This window comes from Triplophysa dalaica, chromosome 25 (assembly GCF_015846415.1).
Source record: "Triplophysa dalaica isolate WHDGS20190420 chromosome 25, ASM1584641v1, whole genome shotgun sequence".
Classification (NCBI taxonomy): Eukaryota; Metazoa; Chordata; class Actinopteri; order Cypriniformes; family Nemacheilidae; genus Triplophysa; species Triplophysa dalaica.
The window spans coordinates 14,594,502-14,611,004 of record NC_079566.1 but is presented as its reverse complement, the minus strand read 5'-3'; the positions used below and the strand labels follow the sequence as shown (position 1 = coordinate 14,611,004).

General features: G+C 37.0%; 1 pseudogene; it reads right to left on the bottom strand.

Moving 5' to 3' along the window:
- Positions 1-520: 520 nt before the first annotated feature.
- LOC130415213 (zinc-binding protein A33-like) lies at positions 521-11,086 on the bottom strand (annotated as a pseudogene).
- Between the last annotated feature and the right edge of the window lie 5,417 nt (positions 11,087-16,503).

The window sequence follows — 16,503 nt, the reverse complement described above, 5'->3', positions numbered from 1 at the left end:
TACTGCGTAAAAAACAATCGTGCTCAGCTGGGGAAAAGTAGGTCAAAATATTGGACCTGTGGAAAATTCAATGCAAATTTCAACCTTTCCTTGAAGTAAAAGTTTTTAAAGAACGTTTTTCAAAGTCAGGTAAGTGATTTTAGTTTCAGATTTGCCCTGAATGTAAGTTAAAAAAGCCCTGACTGCTCTTAGATGGATAGCTACAATAAAAACAAATTGAAATTAAACAATAAGTAAAGTGTATTTCGATACATCAGTTGGCCAATATCACAGCACAGGCTATTGGTTATAAAATGACAAAGTTGTCCTCAAATGTTTGAAAGTTTAATTGATTTATTGAAAGAAAACACTCATGCATTCATATACAGCTTAATGTCAAATCTTGATGACTGACAAGTGATAAAAGAACTGTCATGTGTCGACTTCCCATTTACTGCACATAAAAAAACTGAATAACATCTGCACCTAAAAGTAAAAGACAGTTTATTGTCATCCAAAAAAGACTGGCTTAATTTTTATTTTAAATTACGAAAAGCATTTTTCTATTTTATGACAGGTGTGATGATCAATGGCTCTAAGTTTTTATCTTCATTATCAACACATGGGCTAAAATATGGATAGAGTTTCTCAGTGAAAGATTGATCAGTGTAAGAGTAGATATGAGATCTGTTCTCCACATCATAAAAGGAGACCAAACCCTCCTCATAATCCACAAACACACCCACCTTCTGTGGCTTTACACTCAGAGACAGAGACACAGGGGGATCTGTGAGAGCTAAATATTTATTATCGTTCCACAACCACACACTCCATAATCCATTCACTGGTGTCCGTGTGATCTCTCCCTTCCTGTTAACAGATTCTCTGACCACTCCTAAACTCCAGGAACTCTTTCCCTTCACCTGAACCTCATAATAAAATCTCCCTGATGAGAATCCCTCTTTACCCAGAACAACGGGAACCCTGTCAAATCTCTTTCGATTGTTTGGGACATAATGATCAATGTTCTCAGTTCTCACTTGTTTCTCATCATGAGACAGAATGAGTTTAGGATGAGCTGTTTCAGGATCCAGAGTCACATCCACTGAGAGAGATCAGAGAATATGAATCACAACTGATGATGATGATGTTTGTGATATTTAATGAATAATGTGTCAGTATATAAATGTAAAGTATTGTAGTATATGAGTGAAGAGAGCAGATGACATACTGTACCTGCATACTGCTGCATCCATTTAAACTCTGTACAGACAAATGACAATAAACATCAGCACATCTTGTGATTTGTGTGTGTTTGTGTGTGTGCTCGTCTTAATAATCAATGTGAAACAAACATAGCGGCTCAACCCCCCTGATTTCAGTGATTTATCATTACAACACACTGTTGAGGACATTTTCAGGTCCCCACTAATTAAAAAGCTGATAATTTGGTTAATTTGTGTTTTTCTTTAATCTAATGTCTAGCACATGTTTGTGATTATCAGGTTTAGGTGTTGTGGTAGGATTAGGGGATAGAATATCATAAGACTGATATAAAATCAATTCAATGTATGGTCCCCACTTTTTTCTTTGTGTGTGTTTCAAATGTTAAACAAAACTTCCTTATTTATATATTGGCTCATTTGATTTATTTCTTTGTTTTAATTTTTCCTTTATCGCAATTTTGTTCTTTGTTCTTGATGTGTCTGCTATCTTGAATCATCTGTATAAAGTATCATATTCTACTTCTGGAATAAAGACTATTAGAGCAAAAGGAAACATCTAACATACAGTGTATCTGTCATCACACAAAATATAAGAACTATATAAGATAAGAACATTTTCCATAAAGTGATCTTTAGAGTAAAAACTATTGGAAATTGCACTTATGTTTTAAAATAATGTTTTCATTGAATTCAAATTGAACTCTGTACAGAAGATTGGATCTTTACTGACCAGCTGTGCAGCGAAGCATCTCTGTCTCCAGTTCACCGTATCTCATCTGAAGCTCAGTGAATTCTTTTTGCAACATTTCAAGTCTAACTAATGCTTCAAAGAAAAAGACAGAAGTGATCTCATATGTATGTTGTGTAGCATTTCAGCAAAAAATCTTGACAATCAACAGACTGTCTTGAGATGAAGTAAAATAACATAAAAAATCTGATCTCTTTAAACACTGTCTGTTAACAGCTGCCTTATCTGTTTGTGTTCAAAACTTAACTTGTGAACTGGACTATAAAACCAATCGTAAGGGTCAAATTATAAAATGTATAGCATTTATATATCATCTGAAAGCTGAATAATTTCCATTGATTTATGGTGTTTGGATACACTACAATATTTCGCGGAGATATCACTATTTAAAACCCTGGAATCTGAGCGTGTAACAAAATCTAAATATTGAGAAAATTATATATCCTAATAATTTTTGCCACAAAAGAAAAATCGACAATTTTGACCCACACAGTACAATGTATCTTTGGCAATTACTACAAATACTCAAAAGGCTGCTACTTAAAGGCTGTATTAAACTACAAGACTACAGAACAGATGAATAAAACTAGACATCACACACTTGCAGATTTTTTGAACATTAACTGGGCATCACAATACGAAATGAAATCTCCAGACTGAAAAATTGGGCAAAATAAGAGCAAAAGTCTTGTTTAAGACTCAGCTTTAAGACTGGTTTTATGGTCCGGGGAACATTTACAATATTGATGCAGTATTTAAGTGAATTAAGAGTTTGGTTCCAAAATTAGATCATATTTTTTTATTATGTTATTTTTAGGGGGGCACGGTGGCTTAGTGGTTAGCACGTTCGCCTCACACCTCCAGGGTTGGGGGTTCGATTCCCGCTTCCGACTTGTGTGTGTGTGGAGTTTGCATGTTCTCCCCGTGCCTCGGGGGTTTCCTCCGGGTACTCCGGTTTCCTCCCCTGGTCCAAAGACATGTATGGTAGGTTGATTGGCATCTCTGGAAAAATTGTCCGTAGGGTGTGAGTGCGTGAGTGAATGAGTGAGTGTGTGTGCCCTGCTATGGGTTGGCACTCCATCCAGGGTGTATCTTGATGCCCGATGACTCCTGAGATAGGCGCAGGCTCCCCGTGACCCGAGGTAGTTCGGATAAGCGGTAGAAAATGGAATGGAATGTTATTTTTAATGTGTTTTATCGTGTAACACTTTGTCAACACCAGAAATGATGGGCGCAACATGACAACCTGCTTGTTCTTCATGGGTTTGAAAATAAAACATTTAATGGGTTCTAATGCTTTTCTAATGTCTTTTGTCGTGTCTTGTCCCGTCGCGTCGCACGGCATGCGTCCAGTGTAGACACGGTGTTAGTTAGCTTTTTTTGTAATTATGGCCAAAATCAAAACAAACCAACTGCAGTTTGATTGATAGTAATTGGAATGCACAATAATACTAATTTAATATTAAAAAAAAAAAAAAAAGTTATCTCTTTTTGGAACCAAACTCCCCATATTTTCCTGTTGCTCAGGGTTTCCCAAACTGGGGCTTTTCCAATACTTTGAAAATAGTTAAAATACAAAGAAATGAAACAGGTTGAAAAATTGTAAACTATATATATAATACATATATTTTGAAGATAAACATGCAGATGTGTTCATAATAAATATTTTTTGATCCCAGGGGGTACTTCAAGTAAGGTATGTTAAGGTCAAAGGTTAAAATCCCCCGCTGTAGCTCTTTTGTTAGAACATTTAACTTTGTGTATTATCTTCACTTACCAGATGCAATAATAAACAACACTAACAGGACAACTCCTACAATCCTTGAACACAAATCCCCAGATGAAGACTTTTGCAGCCGACTCGAGTATTCCTGCTGTTTTCCCTAAAAGAAAATACACCGGTGATGTCACATGTTCTTGTGTAGCATTTCAGCAAAAATCTTAACAATTAACAGACTGTAGTGAGATTAACCAAAATAACATATTCAGTAAATCAAAAAACCTCTCAGCATGGATCTATTCTCTATAAAAATCTGTGGATTAATTGAGCTAAACATTTTGGATTGAAACAACCCAGTTCGAGAGGGGCCAGCTGAGGTGGCTCGGGCATCTTTTCCGGATGCCCCCTGGACGCCTTCCCGGGAAGGTGTTCCGGGCATGTCCCACCGGGAGGACACCCCGGGGAAGACCTAGGACACGCTGGAGGGACTATGTCTCCCGGCTGGCCTGGGAACGCCTCGGTGTCCCCCCGGAAGAGCTGGAGGAAGTGTCTAGGGAGAGGGAAGTCTGGGCATCCCTACTTAGACTGCTGCCCCCGCAAACCGGTCCAGGATAAGCAAAAGAAAACGGATGGATGGATGGACAACCCAGATAATTATGACCCAAAGATCAAGTTCATCCAGTTTTACAACAGAAACCAAGTTGTTTGTCACCTTGCATCACGTTGCATACAGTGGGGACAGGATTTCTGTTTATAATGGATTTTATTGTATTTTGTTGCTATCTCTCAACAGTTTTGTATTTATTTGTAATGTTAAAAAGTAACTTTAAAAAAAGTATTTATAAAAATATTGAATAAATAAAATATAAATAACCTCAATGAAGCCACCTCCTCAGCATGAGAGAGACTGTATGATGATGAGTGATCCGAGAGATTCACTGACCTGTAGGAGGAGGAGATTTTCTTCGGTGTTTGAGATCTTCTGCTGCTGATCAATGTTTCTCTTCTTCAGCTCAGTGATCTCCTGATCTCGAACTTTAATGACATTCTCTGCTGTGATCTGCTTCTGTTTCATCTTCTTCAGCTCAGCATCTGCATTCTTCATCTCAATATTTCTCTTTTTCAACTCAGTGATCTTTTGATCTTGACCTTTAATGACATTCTCTACTAGTCCATAGTTCTCTGTCAGCAGCTCAGCTTGTCTCATCCCCAGCAGAATGTTTATCTCCTTCATATCAGTGATCTGTTGATCTCGAACTTTAACTACATTCTCTGCTGTGATCTGCTTCTGTTTCACCATCTTCAGCTCAGTGTTTATCTTCTTCAGCTCATTGTCTCTCTTCTTAAGCTCATCTTCTCTCTTCTTCAGATCAGTGATCTCCTGATCTCGAACTTTAATGACATTCTCTGCTTTGATCTGCTTCTGGTTTACCATCTCCAGCTCATCGTCTCTCTTCTTCAGCTCATCGTCTCTCTTCTTCAGCTCATCGTCTCTCATCTTCAGCTCATCGTCTCTCTTCTTCAGCTCATCATCTCTCTTCTTCAGCTCATCATCTCTCTTCGTCACCTCATCGTCTCTCTTCTTCAGCTCATCGTCTCTCTTCTTCAGCTCAATTTCTCTCTCCTTAAGCTCATCTTCTCTCTTCTTCAGCTCAGTGATCTCCTGATCTTCAACTTTAATGACATTCTCTGCTTTGATCTGCTTCTGGTTTACCAGCTCATCGTCTCTCTTCTTCAGCTCATCATCTCTCTTCTTCACCTCATCGTCTCTCTTCTTCAGCTCATCTTCTCTCTTCTTCAGCTCAGTGATCTCCTGATTTTGAACTTTAATGACATTCTCTGCTATGATCTGCTTCTGGTTTACCATCTCCAGCTCATCGTCTCTCTTCTTCAGCTCATCATCTCTCTTCTTCACCTCATCGTCTCCCTTCTTCAGCTCATCGTCTCTCTTCTTCAGCTCAATTTCTCTCTCCTTAAGCTCATCTTCTCTCTTCTTCAGCTCAGTGATCTCCTGATCTTGAACTTTAATGACATTCTCTGCTTTGATCTGCTTCTGGTTTACCATCTCCAGCTCATCGTCTCTCTTCTTCAGCTCATCATCTCTCTTCTTCACCTCATCGTCTCCCTTCTTCAGCTCATCGTCTCTCTTCTTCAGCTCAATTTCTCTCTCCTTAAGCTCATCTTCTCTCTTCTTCAGCTCAGTGATCTCCTGATCTTGAACTTTAATGACATTCTCTGCTTTGATCTGCTTCTGGTTTACCATCTCCAGCTCATCGTCTCTCTTCTTCAGCTCATCATCTCTCTTCTTCACCTCATCGTCTCTCTTCTTCAGCTCATCGTCTCTCTTCTTCAGCTCATCTTCTCTCTTCTTCAGCTCAGTGATCTCCTGATCTCGAACTTTAATGACATTCTCTGCTGTGATCTGCTTCTGTTTCACCATCTTCAGCTCATTGGTTCTCCATTGTATCTCAGTGATTTCCTTTTTCAGATCTTTAATAAGACATTTATCTTGTGTCTCAGCTGCTCTCTGCTTCTCTGCTATCATCTGCAGCTTAATGTTCTTCTTCTTCATTTCACTGATCTCCTGCTCCAGATATTTAATGACATATTTATCATGTGTATCTGCTCCTGTCGGCCTCTCCTCCATCATCTCCTGTAGCTCAGACTGACAAAATTACAAATAAAATTACATAAAACATGATCTATTAGACATGCGGGAGTATTTTTCTGTCAGTAATCTTTAAAGAAGAAAATGATAAAAAAACATTTTAGCACTTCACGCTGTTGTGGTAAAGAGAAGATTGATCCTTCGAGGACAGACACATATTGTCTTAAAACTACAGTATACTCACCTCTCTTAAAGGAACAGTGTTGTGATTCTTGTGATCTCCTTCAGTGCCGGACAGACATACACATGTCTGATCATCTCTACAGAAGAGCTCCAGAGGTCTGTCATGTTTCTGATATATATAATCCTGCAGATTCTTCACAGGATCAATCAATTTGTGTTTCTGTAATCCTGACACTCTCAAATGAGACTCCAGGTGAGTTTCACAGTAAGAGCTCTGACACACCAGACACGACTTCACAGCCTTCAGCTTTCCTTCAGTACAGATGTCACACACAACTTCAGCTTCAGATTGTTCTTCATGAGTTTTCTTATGTTTATCCACAAGTTCTCTGAATGTTGTATTAATCTTGAGATCAGGTCTCTGCTTGAATGTTACTTTACATAATGGACAGATGCAATTTTCACTTTTGTCCCAACACTCCTTCAGACACGTTTTGCAGAAGTTGTGTCCACATGGAGTGCTGACTGGATCACTGAACACTTCCAGACAGATTGAACACATTAGATCCCCAGAGGACATCATCCTGGAAAATTATGACAATTTTATCACCCGTACGACAGTCAAATGTTTGGACATATAATATATAATATTTATTTAACCGAGCACTAACATTATAAATCTGTTTAGGACAAACTGTGTTATATTTCTTTCACTTACCAGCTGTGTTCACTACACTTCTACAATGATTCAGGATCAGTAGTTTTTTTTTGTGAAATATGCATGTCTGCAGTTTTTAGTGGGCTGCAGGGGCGTGGCCGGCGGACGAGCCTTACGGGCACAGACACGCCCACTTCATGAATAGGCCCACCCAGTTATAACGAAAATATTTAATTTTTTTAATTATTGTTAAGTTTTTCTCTTTAACATAATTACAAACATGAAGGTTTCATCTTAATATAATAAAATGTTGTTTTAGATTCTTTAAGACATCTTTGTTAGCCAATAAGCGGTTACTTTACCGGAGTTATTTCGTACGTGCGAGCTTTCCAGCTGCATGCAGTTAACCAAACTATATATGATAGTTAGCACGATGTCGATACAAATATATATTAAAAACTTTATTTTTAAAACTCATATTGACGAGGGAGATAACTACTCCAGCGACCTGCACCAGGACAATAGATGATGATAATAACATATCAGCGGGAGCTTATTCAGAAGAGGCTGATGCAGGAACAACTACAACAGATCTTAAATTTCTTCTAGATTCTGAAACATTTATTAGTACAAAATCAATCTGTGTGTGAAATTGTGGGGGTGAAGTAGCACTTTGCTAAATTTATTTGTTGTTACATGTTCTATGTTCATGACCTTTCCTTTCTGTGATGACTTTGATATTTCATATGTTTGATTAAATCTGGAAAATCTACATAACAACGTTTATAAGGATATATTTTACAAACAAATTGTAGAACATAATTCTGCTGTTACATTTGATATAAAATAATGTCCTAAGTGACATTTTGTTAAAAGTTTTATTTTAGTGTTACTTATTATTTTAGTTGAGGATCATTAGATACATTTATTTTTAAAATGTGCTCTATTTTAGTGTTTCAGAAAGTAGGCTCCTAATTATTAAAACTTTATATAAAACAGCTATATGTGCGATTTAAATATTTTGGCAAACATTTTTTGTTGTTGATTATTTAATAAAAGTGCTTAATTGATTAAATAAGTGGTAATTTTAAATGAGGTGTTTTGGTAAGTCAATGAAAAGATTTTAGATCATTGCAATTAGTCTAATAATAATGCACTACTGGTTTAAAAAATGTGGTAGTTTGTTGTTGCTGTTGTGCCGCATTTTATTAAAAAAAGAAAAAATATAAAAAAATTAAGTTGCAAGCAGCATTTGTCGGTGTTCGAGCTCTTTAAGTCCTCTAATGAACCTTTGACATCGTCGAGAAGGCTCGCGACTCCCACCATAACGCATCCCCAGCGGATGACACTCTCCCGCATCAAGAAAAATGACAGTAACTGTTAATAAAGACTATGCATGCTTACACATACTCATAAACTGGAATAAACCGCTAAAACCTAAGGGACAGGTGAAAATAATCTATTCCCATGTCTCTAAGATGTTCTGTTGGAGAGATATAGATCTAGCTAAATGGTTGCTAGGCTAATCCGTTCGATTGCTACGGGCGTGGCATGGCACTTGTCAATCAATGACACACAACACCACAAGTGAAACGAAAGAACCCCAGTGTCTCTATGATGTTCCATTGCAGAGATATAGGTCTAGCTTAATGGTTGCTAAGCTAACTTGTTTGGTTGCTATGGGCGTGACATGGGACTTGCCAATCAACAACACACTACACCACAAGTGAAATGAAACAACCCAGTGTATTGAATAAATACAATCTAGGAGCATCTTAAATGGATACATTGATTCACATTCATGGTTGCTGGAAGAAGAATTCTCACACGACATTCAAAAGTATACAGTGCACCCACACTCTTATGATAAAGAGGGAAATAATATGGATAAAAACACACACACACCACGAAAAACAGGCAAACAACAAACACTCAGTGAATGCAAACAATTGCGGACAGAACACAAGCACACACACACACATGCATAAAACAAAGACAATTTATATCCAGATCTTCAACATATTCGCAAATATAATGACGCAATAATTATGTCGTGACGTGTAGAGTAGAGTATTAAGAGATGGTATACATTCCTTATTTGTAACAAGTGTTTATTTGAGTTCATTTGTGTCATCTCAAATCAAACTCCCCATTCTCCTCTGACCTCTAACATCAACAAAACATTCTCCTGCATAGAACTGCTGCTCGCTGAATCAAATTTTTGGACCTCTTACAACCAGCCACCCTCATGTAGGATTAATAGATGTGTAAATATGGAGCATATATACATATAATAATGTTTACCACACACAAATGCATAAAACACAACCCCCCCTAGATATTTAAACTTCCACACAAATACTTCAGGCACCAAAACAGGATGATCATTGTAACGTTTTTACCATACATATACGATAGACGTGTATTAAAAAAGCCATTTAAGGCAAAAGGCCAGGACCATCTTAAATAGTTACATTGATTCACGATCATAATATTCTAGGAGGCTGTGCCATTTAAATGATGCTTATATAACATAATATGGTATATTCCATTATGATGTTCTGTTTGAACTTCAGGAACCCATGTTTACCATATCTAAATGCCTAAATGCATCGAGTCACTGCAATGTGACTGGCTGAGTAGCAATTTGGGTTTACATGCAATTAAACTGGTGTACCTAACAAAGGTGTGTTATATTTATATATATATCAACACAGCATCTTACAACCAGCCAGACATTTGCTATATTTATAGATGTGATAATATGGAGCAATGTTCAATGTGGAATACATTCTATTTCTAACACTGTCGTCCGTTTCATTCCACACACATGCACAGTCTCAATCACACATGACACACAAAACTATACAGTACACACGCACACACAATATGTAATACAGACAAATGTTCACTACACATGTTTCAAGCCCCATGAAAATATCTCAAACGGTTCACAAGTTATGGTCATTATTTAGTTAAATATGCTACTTCCGGTTCGGACATATTGGCGCCACCTAGCGACAGCGGATCTAAATTTCTACTTTTTATCGATAATTATTTATATTCACACTCCAAAGAATTCATTAGTGTTGGTTTAGTTCTGATCGGGCAAAGATCCCGGGACTAGTTCATTTTTTTGCATAAAATGCAAATTAGCAGAACAATTTGCATACCGGAAATGAAATTGGAGAAAAACAGGAGTGATGATCAACGGCTTCGAGTTTTTCCCTTTATTGTTAGGTTCTGGGCTAAAAATGGATAGAGTTTCTCAGTGAAATATTGTCAACTGAAAGAGAATATGTGAGATCTGTTCTCCACATCATAAAAGAAGACCAAACCCTCCTCATAATCCACAAACACACCCACCTTCTGTGGCTTTACACTCAGAGACAGAGACACAGAGGGATCAGAACCAGATATATATTCATTCTTATTCTTCAGAGCAACAGTCCAGAATCCATCCACTGGTTTCCTTGTGGTGAATCCCTTCCTGTTCACAGATTCTCTGACCACTCCTAAAGTCCAGTCAGTCTTTCCCTTCACCTGAACCTCATAATATGATCTCCCTGATGAGAATCCCTCCTTTCCCAGAACATTCACACATCTGTCTGATAGTTTATGATAAATGTCTCCATATCTCACTTGTTTCTCATCATCAGAAAATATGCTGCATCCACTTCAAGACTGTACAGACAGTGAAGAAGTGTGAGTATTTATCTTGCTTAAGCCTGCTTTTGTCTGTATTTAACTAACTCCAGTGTGAATACAATAAGCTATTTAACAAGAGCACTAACATTATAAATCTGTTGAGGACAATCACATTTCTGTCACTTACCTGTGAGAGAAGATCAGTTGTAACTTGACTGAAGAAATATACTGTTGTTAGGTTAAAGAGGGACAGGTTATAGAGATAAATCCTTTATATTATTGTTCAGTTACTCAGTGTCTCCAACAATGTTCAATGGAAAGTCACTAAATGTCACTGGATAAGAAAACGCACAATAAGAACATCAGTGATGTCTTTACATCTATTTGCATCAAAGTCCATTTAAGGAAAGTCACGTGTTCTGCTGGTGCACAGCTCATGTGTGTCAGGTGTCTTATGTTCAACAGAAAGCGCTGCTTCTCATCTTTCCTGCTTAGTGTTAAAAGAGTTTTATACTGGCCAACACAACTTCCCATGACAAAAAAATACTTACTGTGTAATCCTAACATGACTTTGAAGGAGAATAAATAAACCTAAATCTAAAGTAGTAGAGATCATTTACTGAACCATGAGTTATCCATTCTGATTGGTCCAAAAGAGTTACGAGAGAGCTCTTTAACATACAACCCAAAACAAGAAAAGTTGTGACATGTTACATGTAAATATAAACAGAATGTAATGATTTGCAATTTCATAAACCCATATACTACAGTATTTAAAATAGAACATATGGATCATCCATCCATCCATCCATTTTCTACCGCTTATCCGAACTAGCTCGGGTCACGGGGAGCCTGCGCCTATCTCAGGAGTCATCGGGCACCAAGGCAGGATACACCCTGGATGGAGTGCCAACCCATCGCAGGGCACACACACACACTCACTCATTCACTCACGCACTCACACCCTACGGACAATTATTCCAGAGATGCCAATCAACCTACCATGCATGTCTTTGGACCAGGGGAGGAAACCAGAGTACCCGGAGGAAACCCCCGATGCTTGGGTAGAACATGCAAACTCCACACACACAAGTCGGAAGCGGGAATCGAACCCCCAAACTTGGAGGTGTGAGGCGAACGTGCTAACCACTAAGCCACCGTGCCCCCATATGGATCATATCAAAATAAAATCATTTCAAGAAGATATGAGAAAATTTTGAAATGCAATGAATCGGGGCTGTAATTGAGAGGCGATGCAACTTGAACTGGAATTATAACGCCAAAGTCATAATAATTCACATATAGAGACAAACTGCTTTGTATGTCAGATGCACGAGGAGTTTTTGTTACACCCTGTAACACCGCACGCGATTAGTGCTACAAATGACCATAGAAAGCATTAATAACAAGGCGTTTGTTCCATCGCATCAAAGTCTTTTGCCGCGCTGCTCGCGTGTGGTGTAATGTTAACCATGGTGTTAATGAAAATGGATTGTAGGGAGCTTTCCTGGCAGCATTTCAATTCCAACCTGTACAATTCTGTAGGCCTACTACATCCCTGGTTTACGGCCACGCGTTTTCGTTTTGCCGTCCACAACAACATATTACAACATCCTGGACTCTGAATGAATAGGTTCAGTGTCGAGGCCACTGTGGGTACAGCACACGCCGAACTCAGTTTATAACTATGGTTCTGTGCGGATCTCCAGCTTTGTCTCTCGGTATTGAAAAGGAACTACGTGACCATGCCTCTCACGTGCTGAACCTCGATCATTCTCTGCTGGAGTTTGTGTCTAGATAGATGAAGAGTCGTTTGAGTTTTTGTCTGTATGCTTGTTCACTTATAAGCAGTGTCTGAATTTACTTCTCCCATGTCATTTGGTTATGGCGCGCGGCACAATAATGTTTCTGTTTTAATGGCGGCAGGTCTTTCTTGCCGTCCAATGAAATTCCGCCTTACATCTACTTCGTATGGCATGTGGGAGAAGGGGTGTATCCTAAAACAGAGCCGGAAGTTGATTGGTTTACCCCACGTGTACTTCCCAACGGCATTTTTGGACTCAATTGACAAATGGATAAAGAAAAGCATGTGGCAAAACGACAAAGAAAGCAATTGGCAAATAGAGCGAGAAAAGCATTTGGAAAAGGCTTTTTTTAAAAGCGATTTAAAATGTAAATTTAAAATGTACATAATCATATTTTTTTTTTTACATTTTAAAGCATGAATTAAACAAACAGTTTTAAATGTATAATGTTTAATAATGTTTTTGTTATTTAATGTTTTATTGTTCAATTAAACTACATTTTAAAACACAAATTAAATAAGCAATTTTAAATAAGTCTATTAATTTCTCAATTTAAAATTAATTTATTTGTTTACATTTTTATGTTTTAATTATTAAATGGATCAAATGATTCTTCATTTTATTTGTAATAGGCATTGCCGGTCCTCCATACTTAGGAAAGCTAAACAACAATTTCTTTCCATCACAGTCAAAAACACACATCCTTAGTGCCATTGCAGATTTTGGTTTAATACAAACTGAAAAATCCTTCATAACAGCACTAGAAACAACTGCTACACGAGTGAAACACGGTTATGGTTCCTGGATGGGCGTTCTCTTTGCTGTCGCTGGGTGATGATGTATGGGCGGGCTATTTCTCTTGCTAGGTTACGGGACTAATAAAAGTTGTTACGCAACAATTTTTCTTGTTCGAAAATAACTTTCTGTAACTTGTACGAACACTGGGGGAGTGTATCGAGCGCAGAAATACTACAAATTATGCCCAAATCGTTTTTTGACAAGTTGACCATCTTAAGCATGAGAAGACAGCACGTTTAACATTGTAAATAAGTCAGAATGCATGACACATCGTTGCAGGGCCGCTTTAAAATATCTTGTGCAAAAATTTTAAACATACATTACTTGTTTCTATTTTTTATTAAAATGAATACCAATACAGTGGAGTGTAAATGTCTTATAGGTTACCATAAGATTTCAGCAATGCTATAATCTGCATATAAATCAATATATTAGCCTAAAAAAATAAAACTCTGGGAGTAAGAACCACTGATTTATTGTCAATCAACAGAGTTTGAATTTTGGTTTTAGATAACCAATCTACTGTTTCTATGTCTGTATGTATGTTCACAGTGTTCAAAGATACAGTTATCACTATTTGTATATTAGATTGAAGGCCCACTTGTGTGGTGAGGTGCTCACATCGTGTATTTTCCAAATATTATTGTCTGCAGGACACTGATTTGCCCATCTTAGACTGGGACCACATGTGACAAAGGGAAAATTAACTCATTAAATAAAAGTTCCAAGAACATCCCATCAAATAATTATTTGTGTTCCCAACAGAACATTGCAAAAAGGAAGACAAAGACAAAGACCTCACCAAAAGGGATGCTCTGTATATAGACATGCAGAATAAAAAATGAAGAAAAAATGTAAACGTTCAAACTGAAATTCCAACAACTTGAAAAGATGCAAGAAAGAACGCCATAAAACAGTGACACAGGACCTGTTGTTTCAACACTATTTAATAGTATGCTTTCTCTCCCTGCAAGCAGCTTCAACCTACAATAAAATAATTCTGTAAACTGAAGGAAAAGTGACAAATTAAAGCTACAAAAAATTCCAACCATGCCTGTTTATTTTCATTAAAAATCAGCTTACTGCACCATTAGTCATATACATCGCATATATTATTTGGGTTTAGATACTACATATTTTGGGCCAGTATAATTGTTTGACATTTCTGTTTCTAGATATTATCAATTTATTAGGGAATGTTTAAATTCAAACTTGATTGACATTAGTTAAAATATTCGATATCAAATCATTATAATCCAACACAGATGTATGAAAACAGACAGTATATTCATTTATTATTGTGGGCTATAATTAATTTAATTGAATAAATATTGATTTATTATGTTCAACAAAGTTACATGAGAATTATTGGTAATATCATCACAATACCGGCGGGTCAATGTTAATTGACCTCTAGTTAAACAACAACTAAGGTTTAACCTCACACGGACCTTGTTTCCCAGCATAGGTTGCCATAGTAATGGAGTTCGAACTATTTTAAGTTAGTTATGAAGCCGAATCGCCTGACAATGAATCTGATTTACCTAAATAAGCCTGGCATGTTTTGTAATCTTGTTTTATGGTGGAACTGCCTTGAGATGTCAATTACATAAAAGAAAAAATCAAAACACACCAACATTCTTTTCTGCAGAAATGTGATATATGTGTATTTATTATCAGAAGGAAGTACAACACTACCTTTTAAGGTTCAATAGCTCTCATTTGGGTGATTTGGGAAACAAAGCATTTAACAGTACACTTTCACATGTACTGCTGTGTACACAATGGGCACAACAAAGGTAATCCACAAGAAGTGTACATTAAAGAACTCAGAGACAAAGGAGCATCCACATACAGAGGTAACAAAAAATAATCTGAAGAAAAAGATGGACCTTAAATAATGAAGGGCAACAGGTGAAAACAATATGTGACTATGGCAACAAATAAAACAATTACAAGACAGGCAGGAGAGCAAACTGAGTGAACAGGTTGATAACTGTGACATACAAGGTCCTTATAATAATTAATTAAAACAAAAAAAATGTATCTTACACATCACAACATAACAAGTGTTGAAAAAATAAATGTTCCAATAACCTACAAGAAAGTTAATAAATATCAAAAGCTGAAAAACAGGTGAAATAAAATGACTAAAATACATTTTTTTTTAACATTTCAAAATGTTAAAAGCATTGTGTTAATATATATATCATCTTAAATTTTGTTTACATTAGTTCAGGTATATGGCATAATGTTTCTTAGTGAGTAAATCACACAATTTCTCTATTGTTTCTTTTACATACAGTATAGGTGTTATATAGCGTTTCATAAAAGACATTTCCATATCCTTTGGAAAGAAGGGTCTGCCAGATGCATTAATGTTATTTCAAATGAAATTTCTATTATAATGATTGGCAAATTTATTTACTGACAGGTGTGATGATCCAAGTTCTGAGTTTTTCCCCCTATTTTTTTAGGTTCTGGGAAAGGAGGGATTCTCATCAGGGAGATTTTATTATGAGGTTCAGGTGAAGACTAAATTGATTTAAAAGTAGTCAGAGAATCTGTTAACAGGAAGGGAGAGATCACACTGACACCAGTGAATGATTCTGGACTGTTGTCCTGAGGACTGATTGTGACTATAGAGGTGCTGCAGGTCCCTCTGTGTCTCTGTCTCTGAGTGTAAAGCCACAGAAGGTGGGTGTGTTTGTGGATTTTGAGGAGGGTTTGGTCTCCTTTTATGATGTAAAGTCCAGATCTCACATCTTCTCTTTCAGTTGACAATATTAGTTGAAACTCTATCCATTTTGTAGCTCAGAAAATTATACATGTATCAAATCTCTTTGAGTTGTCTGGGAGTTCATGATAAATGTCTCAAGTTCTCACTTGTTTCTTATCATCAGACAGAATGAGATATGGATTTGCTGTATCAGGATCCAGAGTCACATCCACTGAGAGAGATCAGAGAATATCAATCACAACTGATGATGATGATGTTTGTGATATTTAATAAATAATGTGTCAGTATATAAATGTAAAGTATTGTAGTATATGAGTGAAGAGAGCAGATAACACACTGTACCTGCATACTGCTGCATCCACTTCAACTCTGTATAGACACATGACAAGA